Genomic DNA, 20,681 nt, shown 5'->3' with positions numbered 1-20,681 from the left:
GCCAATAGGCAGCAATCTTGCAACCCAATAGACGTGTTTGCAGGCGCTTTGGCCAAGCAGCATATGTGAGGCCACAAGATGTAGCCTTTCACAGCTTGGGGGATGATCATGTAGAACACATTCCCAACGAGGCAATGTTTGAGTTCGAGATCGATGAAATGATCGAGACGATCATGAATTCAGAAAGGCTTATCTATGATGATATGAAAAGTGAAGCCAATACGTCACTGTATGATGGAGCACGTGTGTCTAGATTGAAGGCGCTCATGGTTCTTCTCAACATGAAGACAAAGTTTGGATGGAGTGACATTAGCATCACATCACTTTTCAGGGTGATCTATTACAATGTGTTTACTTTAATAAAAAACTCTAGATGTATAATGATCTGATAGATTTCTTACACAATTGTATCGCATTTTTTCCGTTGTGTAGATTGCTCAAAGAGCACATACTGCCAGCTGATAATGTGATGCCAGATTCCAGAGAGGAAGCAAGAAAGATCTTGCAAAACTTGGGGATGGATTACAATTTAATCCACGCTTGTCCTAATGACCGCATTCTTTTTAGAGGGGAATACATGAAGGGGATTGGGGAGCACCACAGACGGAGAGTGAGAGAGAGAGAAGGAGACACACACACGATGTGGGTGGGGAGATTGTGAAGTGGCAGCTCCCCCTATACAGTATACTCACTATAAGTATAGGGTAACAGTGGGCGGGCGCCCATGACCTGGGCGACCGGTCAAGGCACATAGGACTTAACCCCAACAACCTCCCACTTAAAGGCCAATGTGCCTTTAAGCAAGATCTACTAGTGTACAACTAGTAGAAGGTGAGATATTCTCTCAACCTATGCCCACTGACTCTCGATGAGCTAGTGCATCCGGCTCTACTGATAGACAAACATCCCGCTGCGGAAGCCACACAGAGCTAGCTCCAAGATCTGCAAAGAGTCTACAAGAGCTCATGCACTCCTGCAAGTATCGATCCAATACCTGCAAACCTCCCCTATGCTCTATGCCGAGATCAGTCATCGAACAACTAATCAACCCTGCTGCAAATGCTCCCGCTGTAGCTGCTATGTCGGGCCTCGAGATCAGCATCTCGTACATGAGGACACCGAACGTTGATGCAACCCTGGAAACCTCTGCCACCTCCAACTCAGAACTCAACCCATGGCACTCTGACTCCGAGCTCTGGAGTGACTCCTCGTGCCCACCACATATCACATGTGTACCAAGAGTATCCATCTGTCCTGAATCTGCATCAAGCTCTGGCATAAGCATATCAAGAAATGACTCCACAATAGTCGACATCTCAGCATCCATGCGAGTCATCTCTGTCATCACCTCTGATGACTCATCCTGCTATGACTCACTAGAACTGTCCCGCTCTACCTGTGCATCCGTAGACGCAACCTGCACAACAAGGTCACTGCTCTGCACTCCATGCAAAGCATCCTGCAACCCACAAGCAAAAGAGACTCGCCAGCTCTCTCGCTCTCTACCTGGCTCCATGATCACAGAGACAACACCGTCTCTCTCGTGATCCACATGCACTTTCTACTCTTTGGCTCAAGTTTGTTCCTAAATTCCTTTGGAACGTGAGTATATGCCTCACAGCCAAAGACTCTGAGATGCTTGTATGAGGGCATTTTGCCTGACCATACCATCTCTGGCATTGAATCCTTCTGCAAAACCTTGCTAGGAGATCTATTTACAAGATGAACAGCTGTTGATACAGCTTCAGCCCAAAACCCATTTGGCAGCTATGCATTAGACAACATACTTCTGACCTTCTCTTGTATGGTCCTATTCATCCTCTCAGCAACACCATTTTGAGGAGGATTGTAAGGAGCAGTAAGTTCACGTTTGATACCTTTTGACTCACAAAAGTCCTGAAAGGCCTTTGAAACATACTCTCCACCATTGTCAGTGCGTAAGCATTTAAGCTTCTTGCCACTCTGATTCTCCACAAGTGTCACAAACGTTTTGAAAACACTAAACGCTTCATCCTTGTGCTTGAGAAAGTAAACCCATACTTTCCTCGAGTAATCATCTATAAATGTCATAAAGTAAGAAGCTCCCCCTAGAGATAGGTTAGGCATAGGTCCACACAAACCACTATGAACAAGTGCCAACTGTGTATCTCTTCTACTGCTTCTATGCTTATGTGGCTGCTGTGTTTGCTTACCATACAGACAATATTCACAGAATTCAAAATCATTAAATGAAAAGCCAGAGAGGGTTGAGGAGATTAGAAGAGTTGTCTTCCAAGAAGATGGACCTGCACGTGCAAGACAAAATGTCAGGGCTCAAGAGGAGCAAGGACAGGATAGAGTGGAGCCACAGGTTGTGGCTGAGCCTGAGCCACCTATTGTGCGTAGATCTGGACGTGTCACGCGACCTCCTGATAGGTTTGTTCCATCTATGAACTATGTCATGTTGACTGATTGCAATGAGCCTTCATGTTACAAGGAAGCAATGCAAATGAAGGACTCCGGGAATTGGCAATTGGCCATGCAGTCAGAGATGACAGCTCTGCATAAAAACAAGACATGGAAGCTAGTTAAATTACCACAAGGCAAAAAGGCTCTACCTTGTAAATGGGTTTACAGGTATAAGATCACCGCTCATGATAGTCAGCCAAAGTACAAAGCAAGGCTTGTTGCCAAGGGCTTTAAGCAAGAACAAGGCATTGAATTTGATGAAGTCTTCTCTCCGGTGGTCAAGATGACTACATTGAGATGCTTTCTTGCATTGGTTGCCATATTAGATTTGGTGTTGCACCAAATGGATGTCAAGACAACGTTCTTGCATGGTGATTTAGATGTGGAAATTTACATGCAGCAGCCAGAAGGGTTTGTTGAGAAAGGCAAGGAAGATTGGGTATGCCAATTGTTAAAGAGTCTTTATGGCGTAAAACAATCACCTAGGGCATGGTACCATAAATTCCACAAGTTTATGCTTTCTCAAGGCTACAAACGTAGTGAGTTCGATCACTGTCTATATACAAAGAAGTCTAAGGATAGCAGTTGGCTGATCCTTATTTTGTATGTGGATGACATGTTGATTGCTGGCAAGCACTTGGAAGAAATTTCAGCTTTGAAGTCAAAGATGGCAAAATCGTTTGACATGAAAGACATGGGTGAGGCAAGTCATATACTTGGTATGCGCATTGAGAGGGACAGATCAAAGAAGTTTATTTGGTTATCTCAAACAGAGTATATTGACAAGGTTTTGCAACGTTTCAATATGGAGAAGGGAAAGGAATTGAGTGTTCCATTGCCACCATATGTGAAACTTAGCAAACAAGATTTTCCTGTGTCTGAGGAAGAACAGGCTGAAATGGATAAGATTCCATATGCGTCTGCATTGGGTAGTTTGATGTATGCAATGATTGCTACTCGCCCAGACATTGCATTTGCAGTGGGAGTAGTAAGTCGATACATGTCAAACCCACGCAAGAAACATTGGGAGGCAGTGAAAGGAATATTGAGATACCTGAAAGCTGCAAAGAGTATGCGTATATGCTATGGGAGTCAGGAGGTAAGTGTAAAGGGTTTTACAGACTCAGATTATGCAGGTGACTTAGACAACCGAAGGTCTATGTCAGGGTATGTCTTTACATTGGCTAGTGGAGCAGTATCATGGCGTTCTAGATTACAAGATTGTGTTACTCAGTCTACTACGTACAGAGGCTGAATATGTTGCAGCATCAGAGGCATGCAAAGAATCAATTTGGCTTAATCGACTAGTAACAGATTTGGGAATCAAAGAAGAGATGCATGTGTTATATTGTGATAGTCAAAGTGCTATACAATTGGCTCGCAATCTAGTTTATCACTCAAAGACAAAGCATGTGGATGTGAAGTATCATTTCATCAGGGAAATGATCGAGGATAAGCAACTTCAGCTTGTCAAAGTTCACACCACAAAAAATCCTGCTGATCTACTTACAAAAGGACTTCCCTCAGAGAGCTTTGCGCATTTTCGCAAGCAGTTAGGTGTAGGGTAGTACATCACTTCTCTACATCTCTTGTATATTAGCTTGTATAGTAGCTTCTCTCACACTTAAAGTACCACATTGGACTTTAAGTGGGAGGGCTCTGATACCAATTGAAGGGGATCGGGGAGCACCACAGACGGAGAGTGAGAGAGAGAGAAGGAGACACACACACACACACACGATGTGGGTGGGGAGACTGTGAAGTGGCAGTTCCCCCTATACAATATACTCACTATAAGTATAGGGTAACAGTGGGCGGGCGCCCATGACCTGGGCGACCGGTCAAGGCACATAGGCCTTAACCCCAAAAATACATAGACATGGTGATTCCGAGAGATATCGAGTAGATCTCCACGGAACAAAAATTCCACAAAACATTTTGCAACATTTTTCTCTGCTTCCTCGCATCAAGCATTTCTTTGAATGTAAGTTGTTAGGACAAGGGTCCTGTACCCTAAGAACTAGGATAGTCATGGACTACGACCAAGGGTCGGGCTAGGCATTGTGGACAAGGGATCCGTCTAGGGCAAGGGGCTAGGAGCCTACCTATATAAAGGGAGGTTGGGAGGAGGATCACACAGGTCTAGTTTCCCTAGTTCTTACACTGGTATCAGAGCTTAGGAGTCTGTCTTCCACTCTCTCTCTAGGCGTGGTCACTTTAGGTTCCTAAAAGCAAGGTCTTTAGGTGAGAACCGTGGCTTTTCTGAGACTTTTCCAAAAATAGCATTTTTTCTTGCCAATTCGGGCAGTCTTTCCCGTTTTGGAACCAACTGTGTGGTGCATGCTTTTGCGAGGAGTTGGGCTTCAAGGCAGCACCATGGGGAGGTAGGGAGTTTGCCAACATCTCACGGCCGTAGCCGGCCTGAGCAAGCGACACCATCACCATCTTCTTCGTCGCAGTAAACGGCACGCTGTCGGTGAGTTTTTGCTTCAAAAAAAACTCTCCAAGTTCACATTTCAAGACCTTTTGGCCATTAGCTTTGAGCATTGGCCACTATTAGTGGCCCTTCCCACAAGAAAATCGGTGAATCACGATAGCACAAGCAAGGTGAAGCAAGCACTCGGCTTTCCATCGAGTCTCACGAAGTCCGGGTACGCTCAGTAATTGTAGGAAATTCCAGAACCTGCATATTTTTCCGATTGCGATGAATTCAAGTGGCATTCAAGCAACATCATAGCCGAAGCTTTCAATAATTGAGTTTCTTTTCAAAGGCGACGCTTCAACCATCTACATTGCACTCATTCAGTCATCTTTTGAACCACGGGCTATAGTGCGGAGTTCGATTTGTACGCCGCCGGTGCAAATTCTTGTTTATTCGACGGTTAAGTGCTACGACGCGCAAAGGGAAGTTACGTATACTTGGCAAGTGCTACCAAAATCAGGTATTTTTTTTGAGTACTTCTTTCGCTGCACTGTGTAGGCATGGATTTGGATATCAACCTAACATTCTATTTTGAGCAAAGTACTCCCAATGCTGCCAATGAAGGCTCGCAGCTGGATCCTCTCAAGGAGAGTACCCGCGACGCTACGACAGGAGAAGATACTTATGAATTGCTCGATATTCAAGAATTTCGTGCACTTCAGACACACATGACAATCATGGATGAAAATTTTAAGGCTTTAAATGAAAATTTTACTAAACTTTCCACATTGGTCATTCAATTCATGCAACAACAGTCTAAGAGTCCGACTGACACCCACATGCATGAGCACGTTGGAACACAAGGGCAAGGAAAAATTAATGAAACACTGCATACTCTCACTGCCAAAGAGGTAGATGATTTGTTGAAGAATTTTAAACCACCAATTTTCAAGGGCGAAGACCGGGACCGCAATAAGGATGTAATGAACATTTTTCTCAGTAAATGGGATGGAATGCATGCCTTACAGCGTACTCCGGATGCAGTAAGAGCTCTGCAAACGAGCCTAACTCTGGAAGGCAAGGCCTACAAATGGTGGATGTCTCTCAAGGAGAAGAACATCATACCACAGAGTTGGGCAGCCTTTGAATCAATGTTTAGCAAGGAATTTTTGCCTACAAACGAGGCCGATCGGAATTGGACCGCTTGGGACACGTGTTCCATGCGCCAATATCCATCACTCCTTGAATATATCTCTCACTATAGGGACATCATCCTCAAATTGGAAGGCCTGGATACCTTTCAACAAGTACGAGGGTTCATACGAGATCTGACCCAGAACTTAAGAAGTATGTCAAGTCCCAGGACCCTAAAACACTTGAGGAAGCCATAGTGAAAGCACATATTCATGATGACCCTGATGATAAGAAAACACATAATAGTAACGTGCCTCCTAGTACACATAGTAATACACGCACTCAGTACGGGCACAATAAAAGAAAATTTATAGTTGCTAATTCAGATCCATCTAAAAAACCCAAGGGGTCCTCTCTCTCCTGAAGATTTTGATAAGGCCAAGAAAGAGAAGCTATGTTTTCAATGCTTAGGAAAAGGCCATGGCAAAAAGGATGTCCGAAGGGGAAATCTGCTGCCCAGGGGAAGGAGAAAGCAGTGCACATGGTGCAACTACTGCCCCTCAAGTCTTTCTCAAAGTTCTCTATAGTGGAAGTAACACACACTGAGGTGGTGCATGAATGTTGTCTCACAAATTCCATGTGGAAACAAACATTTGGATCACATGAGTTAGTACGTATGCATGGATATCTGCAAGGGCACAAGGTGCGCATCTTGGTAGATGACGGTGCTACGCACAATTTCATCAATTATGGATTGGTGAAAAAGCTCAAACTGCCTCAAACTCTGAGTACCCACCGCTACAAGGTAGCAATGATTAATGGACATGATAGTGAAATATGGGATACTCAATGCCGAGCTGTTCCATTGGAAGTACAAGTGTACTCTACTTGTTTGGATTTTCAAGTTATGAACATGGAAAGGGTTGATGTGGTTCTTGGTAGGGAGTGGTTGCATAGCCTAGGACCATCACTGAAGCGTAGCTATGAGCACAACAATTTGATGTTTGATTTCCATGGCACACATGTGTTGTTGTTAGGGAAAAAGGATATACCATCATCACCACTGATTTGTACTGCGGAGCTTATGCAGCTCGTTTCTGATAATGAAATAGAACACATTTTCTTGTGTTACTCACTGTCTTATTTTCATTCTAAAATTGAGTCTGTTGAACATTCCTCAACGCCGCATGCTTCTCTCTCCTCTAGTCCACCAATGGCTAATTCTACACAAACAAACATTGCTAATCAATTACAAAAATTATTAAAGGAATTTCAAGATGTCTTTTCTAACGATTTTCCATCAGGCTTACTGCCGACACGCTCAGTACAACATGGTATTGACGTAACTGCAGGCTGTAAACCTGTTAGTAAACCACCTTACCATATGAGTTACTCAGAACCTGCTGAGGTGGAACGTCAGCTTGCTGACTACCTTAGCAGAGGGTTTATACAACCCAGTTATTCACCATGGGCTTCACCTATCCTTTTGGTGAAGAAAATGGACGACAATATGCGCAGGTGCGTAGACTACCGGGGTTTAAATGCGGTTACGGTTAAGAAAAAATATCCATTGCCAAGGATTGATGAGTTATTTGATAAGCTAACTCATGCTCGCATTTTTATGAAAATCTACTTGCGGTCAGGATATCACCAAGTCCGTACTCGGCTTGCCGATATACCTAAGACTGCATTTCGAACACGGTTTGGACATAACGAGTTTTTGGTGATGCCCTTTGGGTTAACCAATGCGCCCGCGACATTCATGACACTTATGGATAGTGTCTTGAAACCCTATTTGGGAAAATTTGTCATTGTGTTCCTCGATGACATTCTAGTTTATAGTGCTTCTGAAGAAGAGCACTTACAACATCTCAGGTAGGTGTTTGAGTTGTTACGTGCAAACAAGTTATATGCCAAGGAATCTAAATGTGATTTTCTCAAGGAGGAAATTCATTATTTAGGGCATGTTATTTCATCTAATGGCCTACACATGGATCAATCCAAAGTGGATACCATCCAGAAATGGTCACCTCCTAAAAATCTGGAAGATTTACAGATCTTTTTAGGCTTTGCAGGTTTTTACCGAAGGTTTGTTAAAAACTATGCTCACACTGCTGTACCTATGACGGACCAACTAAAAGGCAAAGGTAAGGCTTTTCAGTGGGGTTCCACTCAACAACAAAGTTTTGAAACACTCAAAGATGCATTAGCTATAGCTCCTATACTGGCTATTGTAGATCCTTTGAAACCATTTGTTTTGGAAATGGATGCCAGTGAGCGTGCTATTGGAGCAGTGCTGTTACAAGACGGACGGCCAATCGCATTTGAAAGTAAGAAGCTCGATGCAGCTCAACAGAATTATTCTGCTTACGAATGCGAACTCTATGCAATAGTGTCTTCCTTAAAGACATGGCATCACTATCTGTATGGTGCTCAATTCAAAATTCTGTTTGACCATGAAAGAATCAAATGGTTTACACAACAAACAGATTTAAGGGGTCGAAAAGCCAGGTGGGCCGATATCCTTTAGGAATATGATGCCAAGTTAAGGTATCGCAAAGGCCGATGCAATGTAGTGGCAGACGCTCTCAGTCGAATGCCAGAGATCAATTATCTTTTGTTCACGGAACTTCGTAGTGAATTTTTAGAATCTATCAAGGGCAAATATGAGCAAGATGAAACATATTCCAAAGTGTCCAGCCATGTTCAAAAGAGGGATCCTTGATCTCACTCCAATGCAGGTAGTGTAAAGTTAACCTCCACACCTAGTTAATTTTGCGCTATCAAGTGATTAACTACAGTGATGGAAGCATTTTACCATCGACAATGGGTACCTACTCCACAAGGGGAGAGTTTGTGTACCGACGGACACAGACATTCGACGCCAAATTCTTTATGAATGTCATGATAGTCCAAGTGCAGGGCACCCGGGGATTAGAAAAACTTATTCTCTCGTACGATGACAGTTTTATTGGCCAGGTCTACATGGATTTGTTCAAGCTTATGTCTTGCATTGCCAAAAATGTCAAGTTAACAAAGCAGAGCGCCTAAAAGCAGGAGGACTCTTACATCCTTTCGAAATTCCCAATGGAAAATGGGAAAGTATCTCCATGGATTTCATTGTAGGTTTACCAACGAGGTCATGACTCAGTATGGGTGGTCGTAGACAGGTTGTATGGAAGTTTATTCCGGGAAAATCAACGGCTAAGACACCAGAACTAGCAAAGTTATTTGTGGACAATCTATACAAATTGTATGGGTTGCCAAGTAATATTGTTAGTGACTGTGATCCCAAGTTTAACAGCCACTTTTGGAGAGTTGTCTTTAAAAGATTGGGTACACAACTCAACCTTAGTACAACTAATCATCCAGAAACAGATGGTCAAACGGAACGGGTTAACCAGGTGCTAGAGGATATGCTAAGAGCATACGTCAGCAAAAAAGAGACAGACTGGGAAGAATACTTACCTATTCTCGAGTTTACCTACAACAGTTCCAAGCATGTCACAACAGGTTTTAGTCCTTTCATACTCATGTACGGTTTTCAACCTAGGTCACCAGTTACGGTGGGGTTGGAAACCGAATAAATACAACAGGTTAAGGATTTTCTCCAAGACCACATGGATATGCTGAAACTTGCTCGTCAGAATTTCCGGCACGCACAGGATCGATATAAGAAATACGCTGATGAGAAACATCGGCAAGTTACCTTCGAAGAAGGGGAAGAAGTATTTTTACGTGTGCCAGAACATTCAGAAAGTCTGCAAACTAGACCGACACCTAAATTATCTCTCTGTTATTGTGGGCCTTTCAAAATACTCAAGCGAGTTGGTGATTGTGCCTACAAACTATTAGTACCGTCACATTCTCGCATTCATCTGGTGTTTCATGTAAGCCGTCTAGGAAAGCGATTACATGGGGATGACAACGTCATTGACCAACAGGTTTTGGTGGATTACATTGAACCTCCTACTTTACCGCATGAACCTGAACGTGTTATGGATTACCATGAGTTGCATACACGACATCACGTACGACAACAAGCCTTAATCAAGTGGAAAGACCGACCTGAAGAAGGTGCCACTTGGGAAAACATCAGTGTTCTTAAGAAGAAGTTTCCCACTTTTGTTTTCGAAACGAAAAATCTTCTTTAAGGGGGGAGTAATGTAAGGACAAGGGTCCTCCTATATAAAGGGAGGTTGGGAGGAGGATCTTAGGTCTAGTTTCCCTAGTTCTTACATAAGTCCATGGCCGCCCTATCAACACGGCATGAGGAGAATAAATCTTCGGATAGTGTGCTACGGATTCCTGCAGATTGCGCAACTTTGAAACATACAAATGAAACATGGTTGGATTTTTCCAGGGAAGCTCAAAATTTGCACCTAGGCCTGGCTATGGATGGCGTAAATCCATTTGGTCAAAGATCAACATCTTACAGTGTATGGCCCATTGTCATCGTCAACTACAGTCTACAACATTCCCTGTGGTTGACTATGAAGAAGGGGCACCTATGGCTAAGCTTGATTGTGTTGGGGCGGTATAAAGTGAAGAATATGGATGTGTATTGTCGTCCACTATTGGAAGAGCTACAACAATTGTGGATTGGCATAGAAGTGGTGGATATGAGCCGACACATAGGTCGACGGAATTCTTTGATCAGAGGCATTCTAATGTGGACCGTGCATGACTATCCCGGACTAACATAATACTCAGGTAATTTACACTCAAACTCAAACACTCTAAATCTTGGTTTTTCTCAACCTTATCTATTATCATGTGTATACATGCAGGGCTTCAAACAAGCGGATACAGAGCATGTGTCACATGTGGACCTAGACTAAATGCACGTCGGGCGCCCTCATTGAAGAAGCAAATCTACAAAGGTCATCAAGCGTATCTTCCAGAGAATCATGTGTAACGCGATGGCTTGCTGGGACGAGAGCCACCGACGATATCTTCACAAGCATGGTTAGAGTAGAAGGAGATGTGTGATGACGGTTTACCCCCAGGGATGAAGAGACTCTCTCTATCGTACGACTTATCATATTGGCCCCGACTCATGATCAATCACTTGCTCGATCCAATGCATATATTCAAGAATGTGGGTAATTTGCTATGGGACCATCTGACCGGCAAGAAAGATACTTTAGGAGCCAAGGCTGACCTTAGAAATGTGGATCGTATGGAGCAATATTGGCCGCATAGTTGATGAGGTGGAAATAGCTAGCACAGTACATTCCAAATGGATGTTCTTTTTAGAACGTTTCATGAAAATTCTCAAAGGATATGTGCATTAGAAGGTAGCGCAGTTTACCTACGCAGGGCAGATGTGGCTCTGCACTCACAAATTAACGTCAAGGAAGCAGTACATGGCGAACCATAGATGATGAGCGCATATTTGGGATTGTCATGTGCAATCTCAGTGTTGAGAAGAAGATGATGGAAGATCTAGAGGCTAAAATCAACCGATTTTTCATACTTCACAATCTAGTGATGCAAAAGTGGATTTCACAATATGAGGATGCAAAGCAAGAGCAACAAAGGGCACGAATCGAGTGGAGACGAGGAAGACAACCACTGATGCACTATCCGACGGGTTTGGAGAGTCTACCAACATTCATGAGCTTAAGATGGTTGCACAACCAATTGAAAAGAGCACAACAGTGCGGTGAAGAAGTGACTAAGGAGGAGTGGGAGTACTCTCGGGGTTGCGCAACCAAGGTAAGTTTGCAATGTACGACTAGTGACTTTCGAGATGTTTGAACAGCTACCAATAATCTTTGTTGGTTGTAGTATAAGTCATACACAACAGCATGGTGTAAAGGTCGATGATAGGACGTGACCTCACACCGTACGAGCGTGAGTATGCAGGCAGGAAGGGGTTAAATGCCTTGATGGACATTCTGAGTTCTCGTGGCGGCAAGGTTAGTATTAGGGTTTACTCTTTTCTATTTGTTGTATTGTTTTGTAAATTATAAGTTTATACTTACAAAAAGCTGTCTTATTGTTTTCTTTTGCAGAATCCGACAGATACGCCGCTCGGACGCGATGAAATGTCGGATTAGATGACGCCAGTCCGACCGTAGCTAGATAGAATTAGTTTCCTTTTGTCATAGCATATGTATCATGAGATGCGTTTATACTTCTTTTTGTAACTATTGGAAAACCATGTATATTTTCTCAATAATGACAATGGTGTTGTAACTATGACATTTGCAAAGTTTAACAATGAAGTGATTTTGCCTATGATGTGTACAATTGTCATTAATGTATTTTCATCAATTTCCTCTTGTCAGTCTCATATCTTTATTCTACAAACAATACTATGGATGATGGAGTTGATGGTTATATTGTCTTGTGGGTGACTACTTTGGGTCTGTATCTAAGCTTGCACTTTCTTTCAAAGGTGAATCTGGGCTTATCTTGGATTCATTTTGTTTTACTCTATTATTGAAACATTTAATATGCTTGATGGGTGAATGCCCTGCCACCAAATTTTTTTACTCTCGGGTGTCGCTATAAGCGTCGCTATATAAGGCTCTACAGTGTGACTATGAACGTCATTATATGTGGCCTGTAAGAGTTGCTATGATCATCGCTATATGCTTTGCTATATAGCTATGGCTACAGCGACACATATAGCGATCCTCGTAGCGACGTTCCCGTATCGATGCTGTTAGTGACTGTCTTAGCGATGCCGGGGAGTATAAAAACCCAATGTATTTCCGTCGCTAACAGCGTCACAAGTGCACACAACCTCTTGTAGTGAGATAGCTTAGGGAGTCTATAGAAGGAGCTGGTGGGCTAGAGAAGAGGCACATTAGTTCACCTCTTGAATTACATTGGTACTAGAGATTATAATTCCTTGTACAAGCATGGGAAGGAATGCCAGTGATAAAAATAGGACCGATGCCATGTTTTTTTGAGCAAAGTCTACTTCATGAAAAGCGTTTAGTAAGGAGGGAGAGATGTGTGATAAGTAGAGAGGCCTCCTAAAGATTGTTCAACGAGTCTATAAAAGGAGGTGGTTGGGTGGAGAAGAGGCACATTAATTCGCCTTTGGCATTACACTAGTATCAGAATTCCTCCTACAAGCATGGGAAAAGATGATTGTGTTTAAAATAGCACCGAAGTCATGTTTTCCAGAGAAAAATATATGGTATGAAAAGCCTCTAGAGAGGAGGGAGAGAAGTTAGTGACCTGCAGGGATTAAGGCTCCACATGTGCCAAATGGGGGGTTGCCCCTTGTTAGAAACATGAAAAGAGTAGCATTCATGTTTGTGCAAGCCAATTAGCTCAAGCCAACTAGGTTCACAGGTGGGAAACTTGGAGACTAAGGTGAGTGATCACAATGTCACATGAGTAATCACAAGTTCAAAGGTGGAAAACTTGGAGACTAAGGTGGGTGATCACAAGTTCACATGAGTGTTGCACTCAATTAAGGAAAACTGGGATGATGCATGGAACAAGTAGGCATGTTGGATTATTCCTCTCTTCTCACATTCACTCTCAAAATCAGACTTCCACATCCCCCTGCTCACAAGAGATCTTGTAACTACAACGACCTCCGCCAATGATTTTTAGCAGCACATGAATAGCACGCATAAGCTTTATTTCCTGTTCTCATGTTCCTAGGTTAAGAAATTCCATGGACGCTGATTATCTTCTCAAATGGCTGCCCACAATTTGGGTTGTTGGGCAAGTTCTATAGTAAGAGAGTTTCCCCACTGGTTGCAAGGGATCAAAAGGTCACAACATTTTTAAAATTTTGAGGGACAAGGAGTGCACGGTTAAAAAAAGTACAAGTTTTTGGAGTTTCTTTTATTGGTAAGAAAGCTCAGCTTAATGGTCGAGATATATGTTGATGCATCACATAGAGAATCACACTGTTTTTAGACTGACTACTTCAATGTTTTAAAGTTGTCATTCACCTTTATGACTGAGATTATGACATGTTGGATGAGCCTTATTATGTCAGGAACATAATATATATAATTTCTTTTCTATCATAGACTCAATGTCGGGAAACAAGTTTGAAAGGGTAGAGGTTCTTTGTACGAGATGGTTCCCACTAGGAGAGTTTATAGTTGAGGGAATTTTGACAAGTGTTGAAGTTTCCTTTTCATGAGGAAACTATAATAACCAATTTTGCAAACCTATGTACTTAGCACCGATAGCACCAAAACTTGTGTCACCAAATTTTATTTTTGGTCTAGTTAAATGAATTTTCTCTCTCTAGAATTGGCTATTCTAGTGAGAGAAAGTAAAAACAGAAGAAGGGCCAATTATGTACAATGGGCAAAGGAATGTGTTTGTGAACTAGAGAGTCCCATTAGGAGAAATATGGACTTTGCATGGGCCTTGTACGCAATCCTATTTTTTAGGGATTAAGGCTAATGTTGTGTAGGGTTAAGGGGACAAGGGCATTCAAGAAGCTAGTTTTGAGTAAGCTTTTCTAGCATTTTTTTTAGCCAAATGTAGGATGTAGACCTAGGAGGTCACTTCTCTCTCTAGCCTTTTGAAGGTGAAGGGAGTAAAGAGGTGTGGCAACATCAACAAAAACATGGGTCACTACGGGCCAAAATTTGATTAAAAAAAAAACTCATTTCTACTTATTTTTGAGTTAGAACTCCCCCCAAACATATATACTTATAAAAAACATCATTTTTTGGCCTTCTTTTTTTACCTACAAGCACTAAAAGTCCACTTTTTCAAACTCTTTTTCCAAACAAAAAAACCTTTGTTTTCTCCTCCTCCTCTCTCCCTCTCCTCTTCCTCCCTGCCCGCTTCTCTCCTTCTCCTCCCCTCTCTCTCCCTCTCCCCCTGCCCCCTTCTCTCCTCCCATCTACTTTCTCCCTCTCCATCCCACCCACTCGCTTTTCATCCTTTGCTTCCTCACGCTATCGGGGGATATGGGTTCGAAACATGAGCTAGGTGAGTGCCGTGCTACTGGCTTTGGGAAAATTGAGAGCCAAGAATTACCGCACCACACAATATGGTAATTATAATTTACTTGGGAATGCTAACTACGCACAAAAACCGCTTGAAAATTGATAACATTGACGAATCTGATGCACAATTATTGAGACAGTGTCGTTAACGACACCTATTACTTAGTTTGAATGATGGTTTAGGAGTTTAAACTTTCCTTATAGCTTTTTCCAGGCCGTTAATGGCTCCGTGATTCACCAAAACGGATTAATTAAACTTAAGTTGATGTCGATGATCAAAATTTCTTCTATGTTGGGCTTCCAGATTCAGCCCTCCTTAACTTCGTCCTATCTTCTTGATCCTTGGCTTACCGAGCTTCCTTCAACTCTTCCCTTGTTTCCATCTGAAAGCGAGATCGAGAGAGAGAGAGAGATTTCCCTTCATCCTTGCTTGTGTCCGAGAACAAGATAATGGTCTCTCCTTGCTTGTCCGAGAGCGAGAGAAAGGGAGCGTCCTCTCCTTGCTCATGCACGCAAGAGAGATTGCCTTCTCCTCCTTCGACTTCTCAAGCTATCGTCCCTTCTCCTTGCTTATTCGAGAGCGAGAAAGAGAGAGAGAATCTTTTCTTCTCCGAGTGCGAGCGAGAGAGCGGCCTCTTGTTGCTCATGCACAAGAGATAGAGTTCTCTCCTGCTTCTTATTTTGAATACTTGCCTCCTCTCCCTTCGTAACACACCCTTTTGTTTTATGCTCCCCTATTTTCTTTTCACGCTATTTTTGACTCAGCCCATTAGTCAAGGCGCCATGACTAATGTGGCGCATCAATTGCTTTGATGACATGGCAAGGATGGGGTGGAGGTGCACCAAATCTGCTGCATGGGGGTGCCATGCCTAGCTGAGTATGTTTTGTTTCTTGGTGGCCCCTCATAGAGCTTTGTAGCGCCCGCCACGAGCCGTTCTTTTGCTCGCTGCCTCTCCCCTTGCTGCCTGCGCCATGCTCTTCTTTTGTTTTCCCTCCCTTCCCACACAATTTGCTTTTTTTTGTTAATTCAATGGGTGGCCAACCCCTTCCATTATTGCTTCGGGTGGCCTATGCTTCATAGTGGACGACCATTTTCTCCATAGTGGGCGGCCATTGTCCATGTAGTGGGGCCATATTTTGTACACATGCCGGCCAAGGCAATGCCAAGCACGACCAAGTCTCTGCCATTGCTGGGCATTTCCCGCAATCAATGCACTCTAGGAGACAACATTCTTGACTGCAAGCTCATCAAGAACTTGGTGCTCTTTGACAAGTACACCAGATTGGACATACATACTGAGTAGCACATTGACTTAATATGTGTTATTTTCAAGTAACCCACTATCGCAAATATAGTAGATATCGTGTTTCCTTGGTACAAATCCTTGTTTATTGTATAGTCTTTATGTGATCTCACAAAAGAAACACCCGAGTGAGTTTCCTTGAACAATATATTTATCCAATATCCAGTATTTTGTATATACGTTCAATGAAAGCATTATCAAATGTATACATCTCGACCCCGATAGTGCCGAGCACTGATCCATCTGCATACTCCTCTTTCAATGCACCTCAAGAGATGACATTTTGGACAAGATTCTCCTTGAGAATTTGATGTACCGCATTCCAAAACTTGGATGAAGCTTAAAACTCCCAGATGGCACACCGATTGAGGCGACCAAACTGATAGAAAACTAGCCCCGGTGAATCTTTAACCTGTAATATCTTGGCAATTATAACTTTGATTGCTTACTACATATGGTCCAAACCATTGTTTAACCATCCTTCGCATAGTAGTGTACTGGTTCTCCAAGCTACTGTCATATACAAGGACCCAATCTCCATCTTTAATAGCATGAGGTCGTAGTCTGTGCTTACCATAAAATACTGCTTTATTCTTTAACCTTGCTTGCTTAAAATACTGCTTTATTCTTTAACCTTGCTTCCTTGCTTCTTAACCATAATTTTTTTTTTCAAAAGCATAGAAACTAGGAAAGCTCATAAGCAACTTGCTTATGAGGTGCAATTCTCCGAGTCACGGTTCAATACATCAAAAGTGGATTGTCCATTTAAAAACTAACACTGAATGCTTTTGCCTGAGGGCTGACAAAGAAAACCAACATAAGCCATAGATACTCTCTGTGTGTGTGCGTGTGTGTTCTTGTGCAATTTTTGGCAAAGGTCGATGTGATTTCTTGGAATTTGGGTAGCAATTGATACATACTTGTAGGATAAAAGTACATGAGAGCAAGAAACATGATAAAAGGAATCTACATCTCTCAGCATGATGCCTTCACCAGCCATGATGCATTGTCTTCAAGTTCACCGAGCTCATATATGGTCTTAGATTTGAGCATGCCTCCTTCAACGTGGAATTGGAGCTCTACCTCTGCTAGCAAGCCAACTACAACACCCTCTAGGGCTAGTGCAAGGAACACTTAGAATGTAAAGTTGTTCACCATCGATAGTAGATCATAGCCCTATATTACTCTGCTACAGTGTTTGTGCTAGTTGCAATGATGGAATGAGCAATGAATCACACAATTTTGATCTACTTCTATAACATAAGTCTTGAGTAGATCAAGAATCGTAAGGTTGGCTATTTCACTTTGGCCATCCATTTGTGGGTGATAGGCCGAAGAGAAATTTAGCCGTGTACATAGATTCTTAAAGAGACCCTTCCATAAATTATTGGTCATTCGATGATCTCTATCTGACACTATTGATGTTGGCAAGCCATGGTTTTTAAATGTTTGGGAGATGAAGAGGGTTGCCATTTGGTGTGCCTTGATAGTCTTTTTGACAGGTATAAAATGTGCTTGTTTGATAAACGTGTCAACTATCATCCGTATTCCCGTATTCCCATGGATAGACTTGGGCAATCCAAAGATAAAATCCGTGGCTATGCTTTGTTATGGTGAATTAGGAATTGGTATTGGTTGGAGTAATCCAGGTTGCTTTTCCGTATCATACTTGGCCTTTTGGCATACCACACATTTGGAAACATACTCTTGTATGTACACTTTCATGGTAGTGTAATAGAAATATGTCTCTACTCCTCAAAAACTAGGTTGAATTCCTCATTGCCCGCATAGGGAGGAGCATGGGACTCATACTTTACATTCTCGCGAAGAGAGTGAGTAACACATAGCCGATTGCCATGGAGAAGATAACCATCCTACAAAGTGAATGTTTCTTCGTTCTTCCATAAGGCAAGGGCTGAAATTACATCTTTAAAATCTAGGTGAGTAGCATACTCATCTATCATGGAAGATAGATAATTGAGTTGCTATGGACACTGCATTGGCCCTTGGCTCGCCCTTGGCCATCGTGATAATGAATTTGTTACTTGATTGTGCTTGCCAGCAATGTGAGCAATATGAAAATTGAATTGCAAAAGAAAATTTACCCATCTCATTTGTTTGTTGGAGAGCTAGGTTTGCATCATGAAGTACTTAAGACTTTGGTGATGTGTTCGTAGGATGATTGGCTCCCATATTAAATGATCAGTTCAATATGAGAAAGTCTTTTTGGAATAGGTAGATATTAGATTTTATGATGGATCCTATTGAAAAGCATACACACTTAGCCTATACATAAAAAAAAACACCCTCACACGGTGAATTTTAACTGGCCAAATCCTCTATGACCATGGGTGAAAAATTCATCCCCATAGCCCCTGTCTTAGTGCCAATAAAGTACTTTGCTCTTCTCTCTCTATTAGGAACAATCTGAGCAATTTGTAGACCTTGTCTCTTACCGACAATCCACTTTCCAACATGGCAAACATCCCATCAGAACTGAAGAACCATTCAAAGCTTGTGGGCCTCTGGCTTTCCAACTGCAATCTACATGGGGCGATCCGTGCCTCACTCGATAACCTCTTTAAGCTATCAAACCTAGACTGATCCCAAAATTTGCTAGGAGGAGAACTACATCCGAGCCTTATGAATCTCAAGAGCATGAATCAACTTGCACTCTATCGTAATTAGCTTGAAGGTCCCATTCCTACAAACATCTCCTTCCTCATCTGCCTCCATATCTCCCACAACTACCTCACATGTCCCTTTCCCTCTAGCCTTGTATTCATTACCGGTCTCACAGAGGTATTCGCCTTCAACAACAATCTCAGTGAAGCCATGCCTCCAAGCTTGGGCAAAGTGTATAAGCTAGAAAAGGTTATTATGTATTCTAACAATTTAATAGACTTCTTACCACCTAATTTGCGTGACGAAGGAGCTTTGCAAGAAGTGCAGCTTAGTGCTAACAGGTCCAGTGGAGGTATCATGTAAACATTTGCAAAATCCCCCACTCTTCAGCGTGTGCTACATGCCTCGTGGCCTTTGGGGCTCCCCTACTCTGTTTCTTCTATAGCTAAATGCAAACTACCTCATTGGTTTGAACTTGTCCAAATTTCTCTAGCAGCTTACCCATAGAGCGCTTCAATTTAAAGGAGCCTTACTATACTTGTCTCTCCCTCTCCCACAACCACTTTTTAGGCACCATCCCACCACAAATTGGCAAGTTAAAACATCTCTCTAAACTTAAATACAATCGAATGAATTTTTAGGCGCAATCCCTAGCTAGACACTTGTTTTATGCACCCAATTACATGTCTTACAACTCGCTCGTAATCAATTTTTTGTTGTGATTCCACGCTTCCTAAATTGGAAACCTCTCTGCCATGACTACTCTCAACTTGTCTCACACCAATCTCAGTGGACCCATACCGACTGAGCTCTACGCACTAAGCCTAACAAACTTTGACCTCTCCTACAACTGACTATCAGGCCCTATTCCATTGGGGTTTTCCAACATAGCTTGGCAAGAAACACGGAATTTTGTGGAAGTTTCCTCCTATCAGGGACCTATTTCATTAGGGTTTTCCAACACAATTTTTGACAAGAGCTTGTCAAGAGAGATGGATCTCTAGTTGTGGACATTTTAAGCTTTGCCATGGCATTAGGAGAAATCCCACAAAAAAATGTATCATGGTGGCCTTGGAATCTTACAGATTTGTGGTGGCTTTCATATTCCTGATTGGATGCATCTTGAAGATGTACGGAATATGCACACTCCATAGAAGGCATATGTTTGATTTTTGATCAGTCTCATACACTTGGACGATCTTCGACTTCCACAAGGTGCAAGTTGAAGACCTTCACATTGTGAGATGTCTAGATTATGACAATCCAAAACTTGGCAATGGAGGTGTTGCCACAACTTACAACACTGTGCTAAATAATGTGAGGCAATTTTTGTAAAGATACTAAACAAGGTAACCAACCATGGGGGAGGTAGTGACAACAATGATTTGAAAGTAGAAACACTTGAAAAGATATGACACAAGCCCATTGTAAAGATATTGTGTTGCTGCTACATAAAGACATCAAACTCTCAGTATGTGAGTACATGTCCAATGGTAGCCGAGGTGACTTGATGCACCACAACCCTCTTCTGCATGTTTCAAAGAGTAAAACATTAGCTTTGGAGCGGCCCAATAGATATAGAATACGTTGATCATGATTGTTATTCCCCCGTTGTTCATTGGGATGCTACATGCATCAACCTTCTTGTGGACACCCATCTCAATGCATACATAGCCGACTTTGGGACTTACCTTTTGGCACTTAGAGGTGGTCTCCACGTGTTACTTCTTCTTATGCTATGGACAGGGTTGATTTGTGTTGGTTTTCATGAATTTCATACTTTATACTTCTTTTAA

The 20,681-nt window shown here is 42.4% G+C and overlaps 1 pseudogene; it reads left to right on the top strand.

Moving 5' to 3' along the window:
- The first annotated feature begins 16,101 nt into the window (after positions 1-16,101).
- On the top strand, positions 16,102-20,681 carry LOC147430493 (uncharacterized; annotated as a pseudogene).

Source organism: Adiantum capillus-veneris, chromosome 21 (assembly GCF_014529385.1).
Source record: "Adiantum capillus-veneris isolate H3 chromosome 21, ASM1452938v2, whole genome shotgun sequence".
Lineage (NCBI taxonomy): Eukaryota > Viridiplantae > Streptophyta > Polypodiopsida > Polypodiales > Pteridaceae > Adiantum > Adiantum capillus-veneris.
The sequence above is the reverse complement of the archived record's forward strand: the minus strand, read 5'-3'. Positions and strand labels throughout refer to the sequence as shown.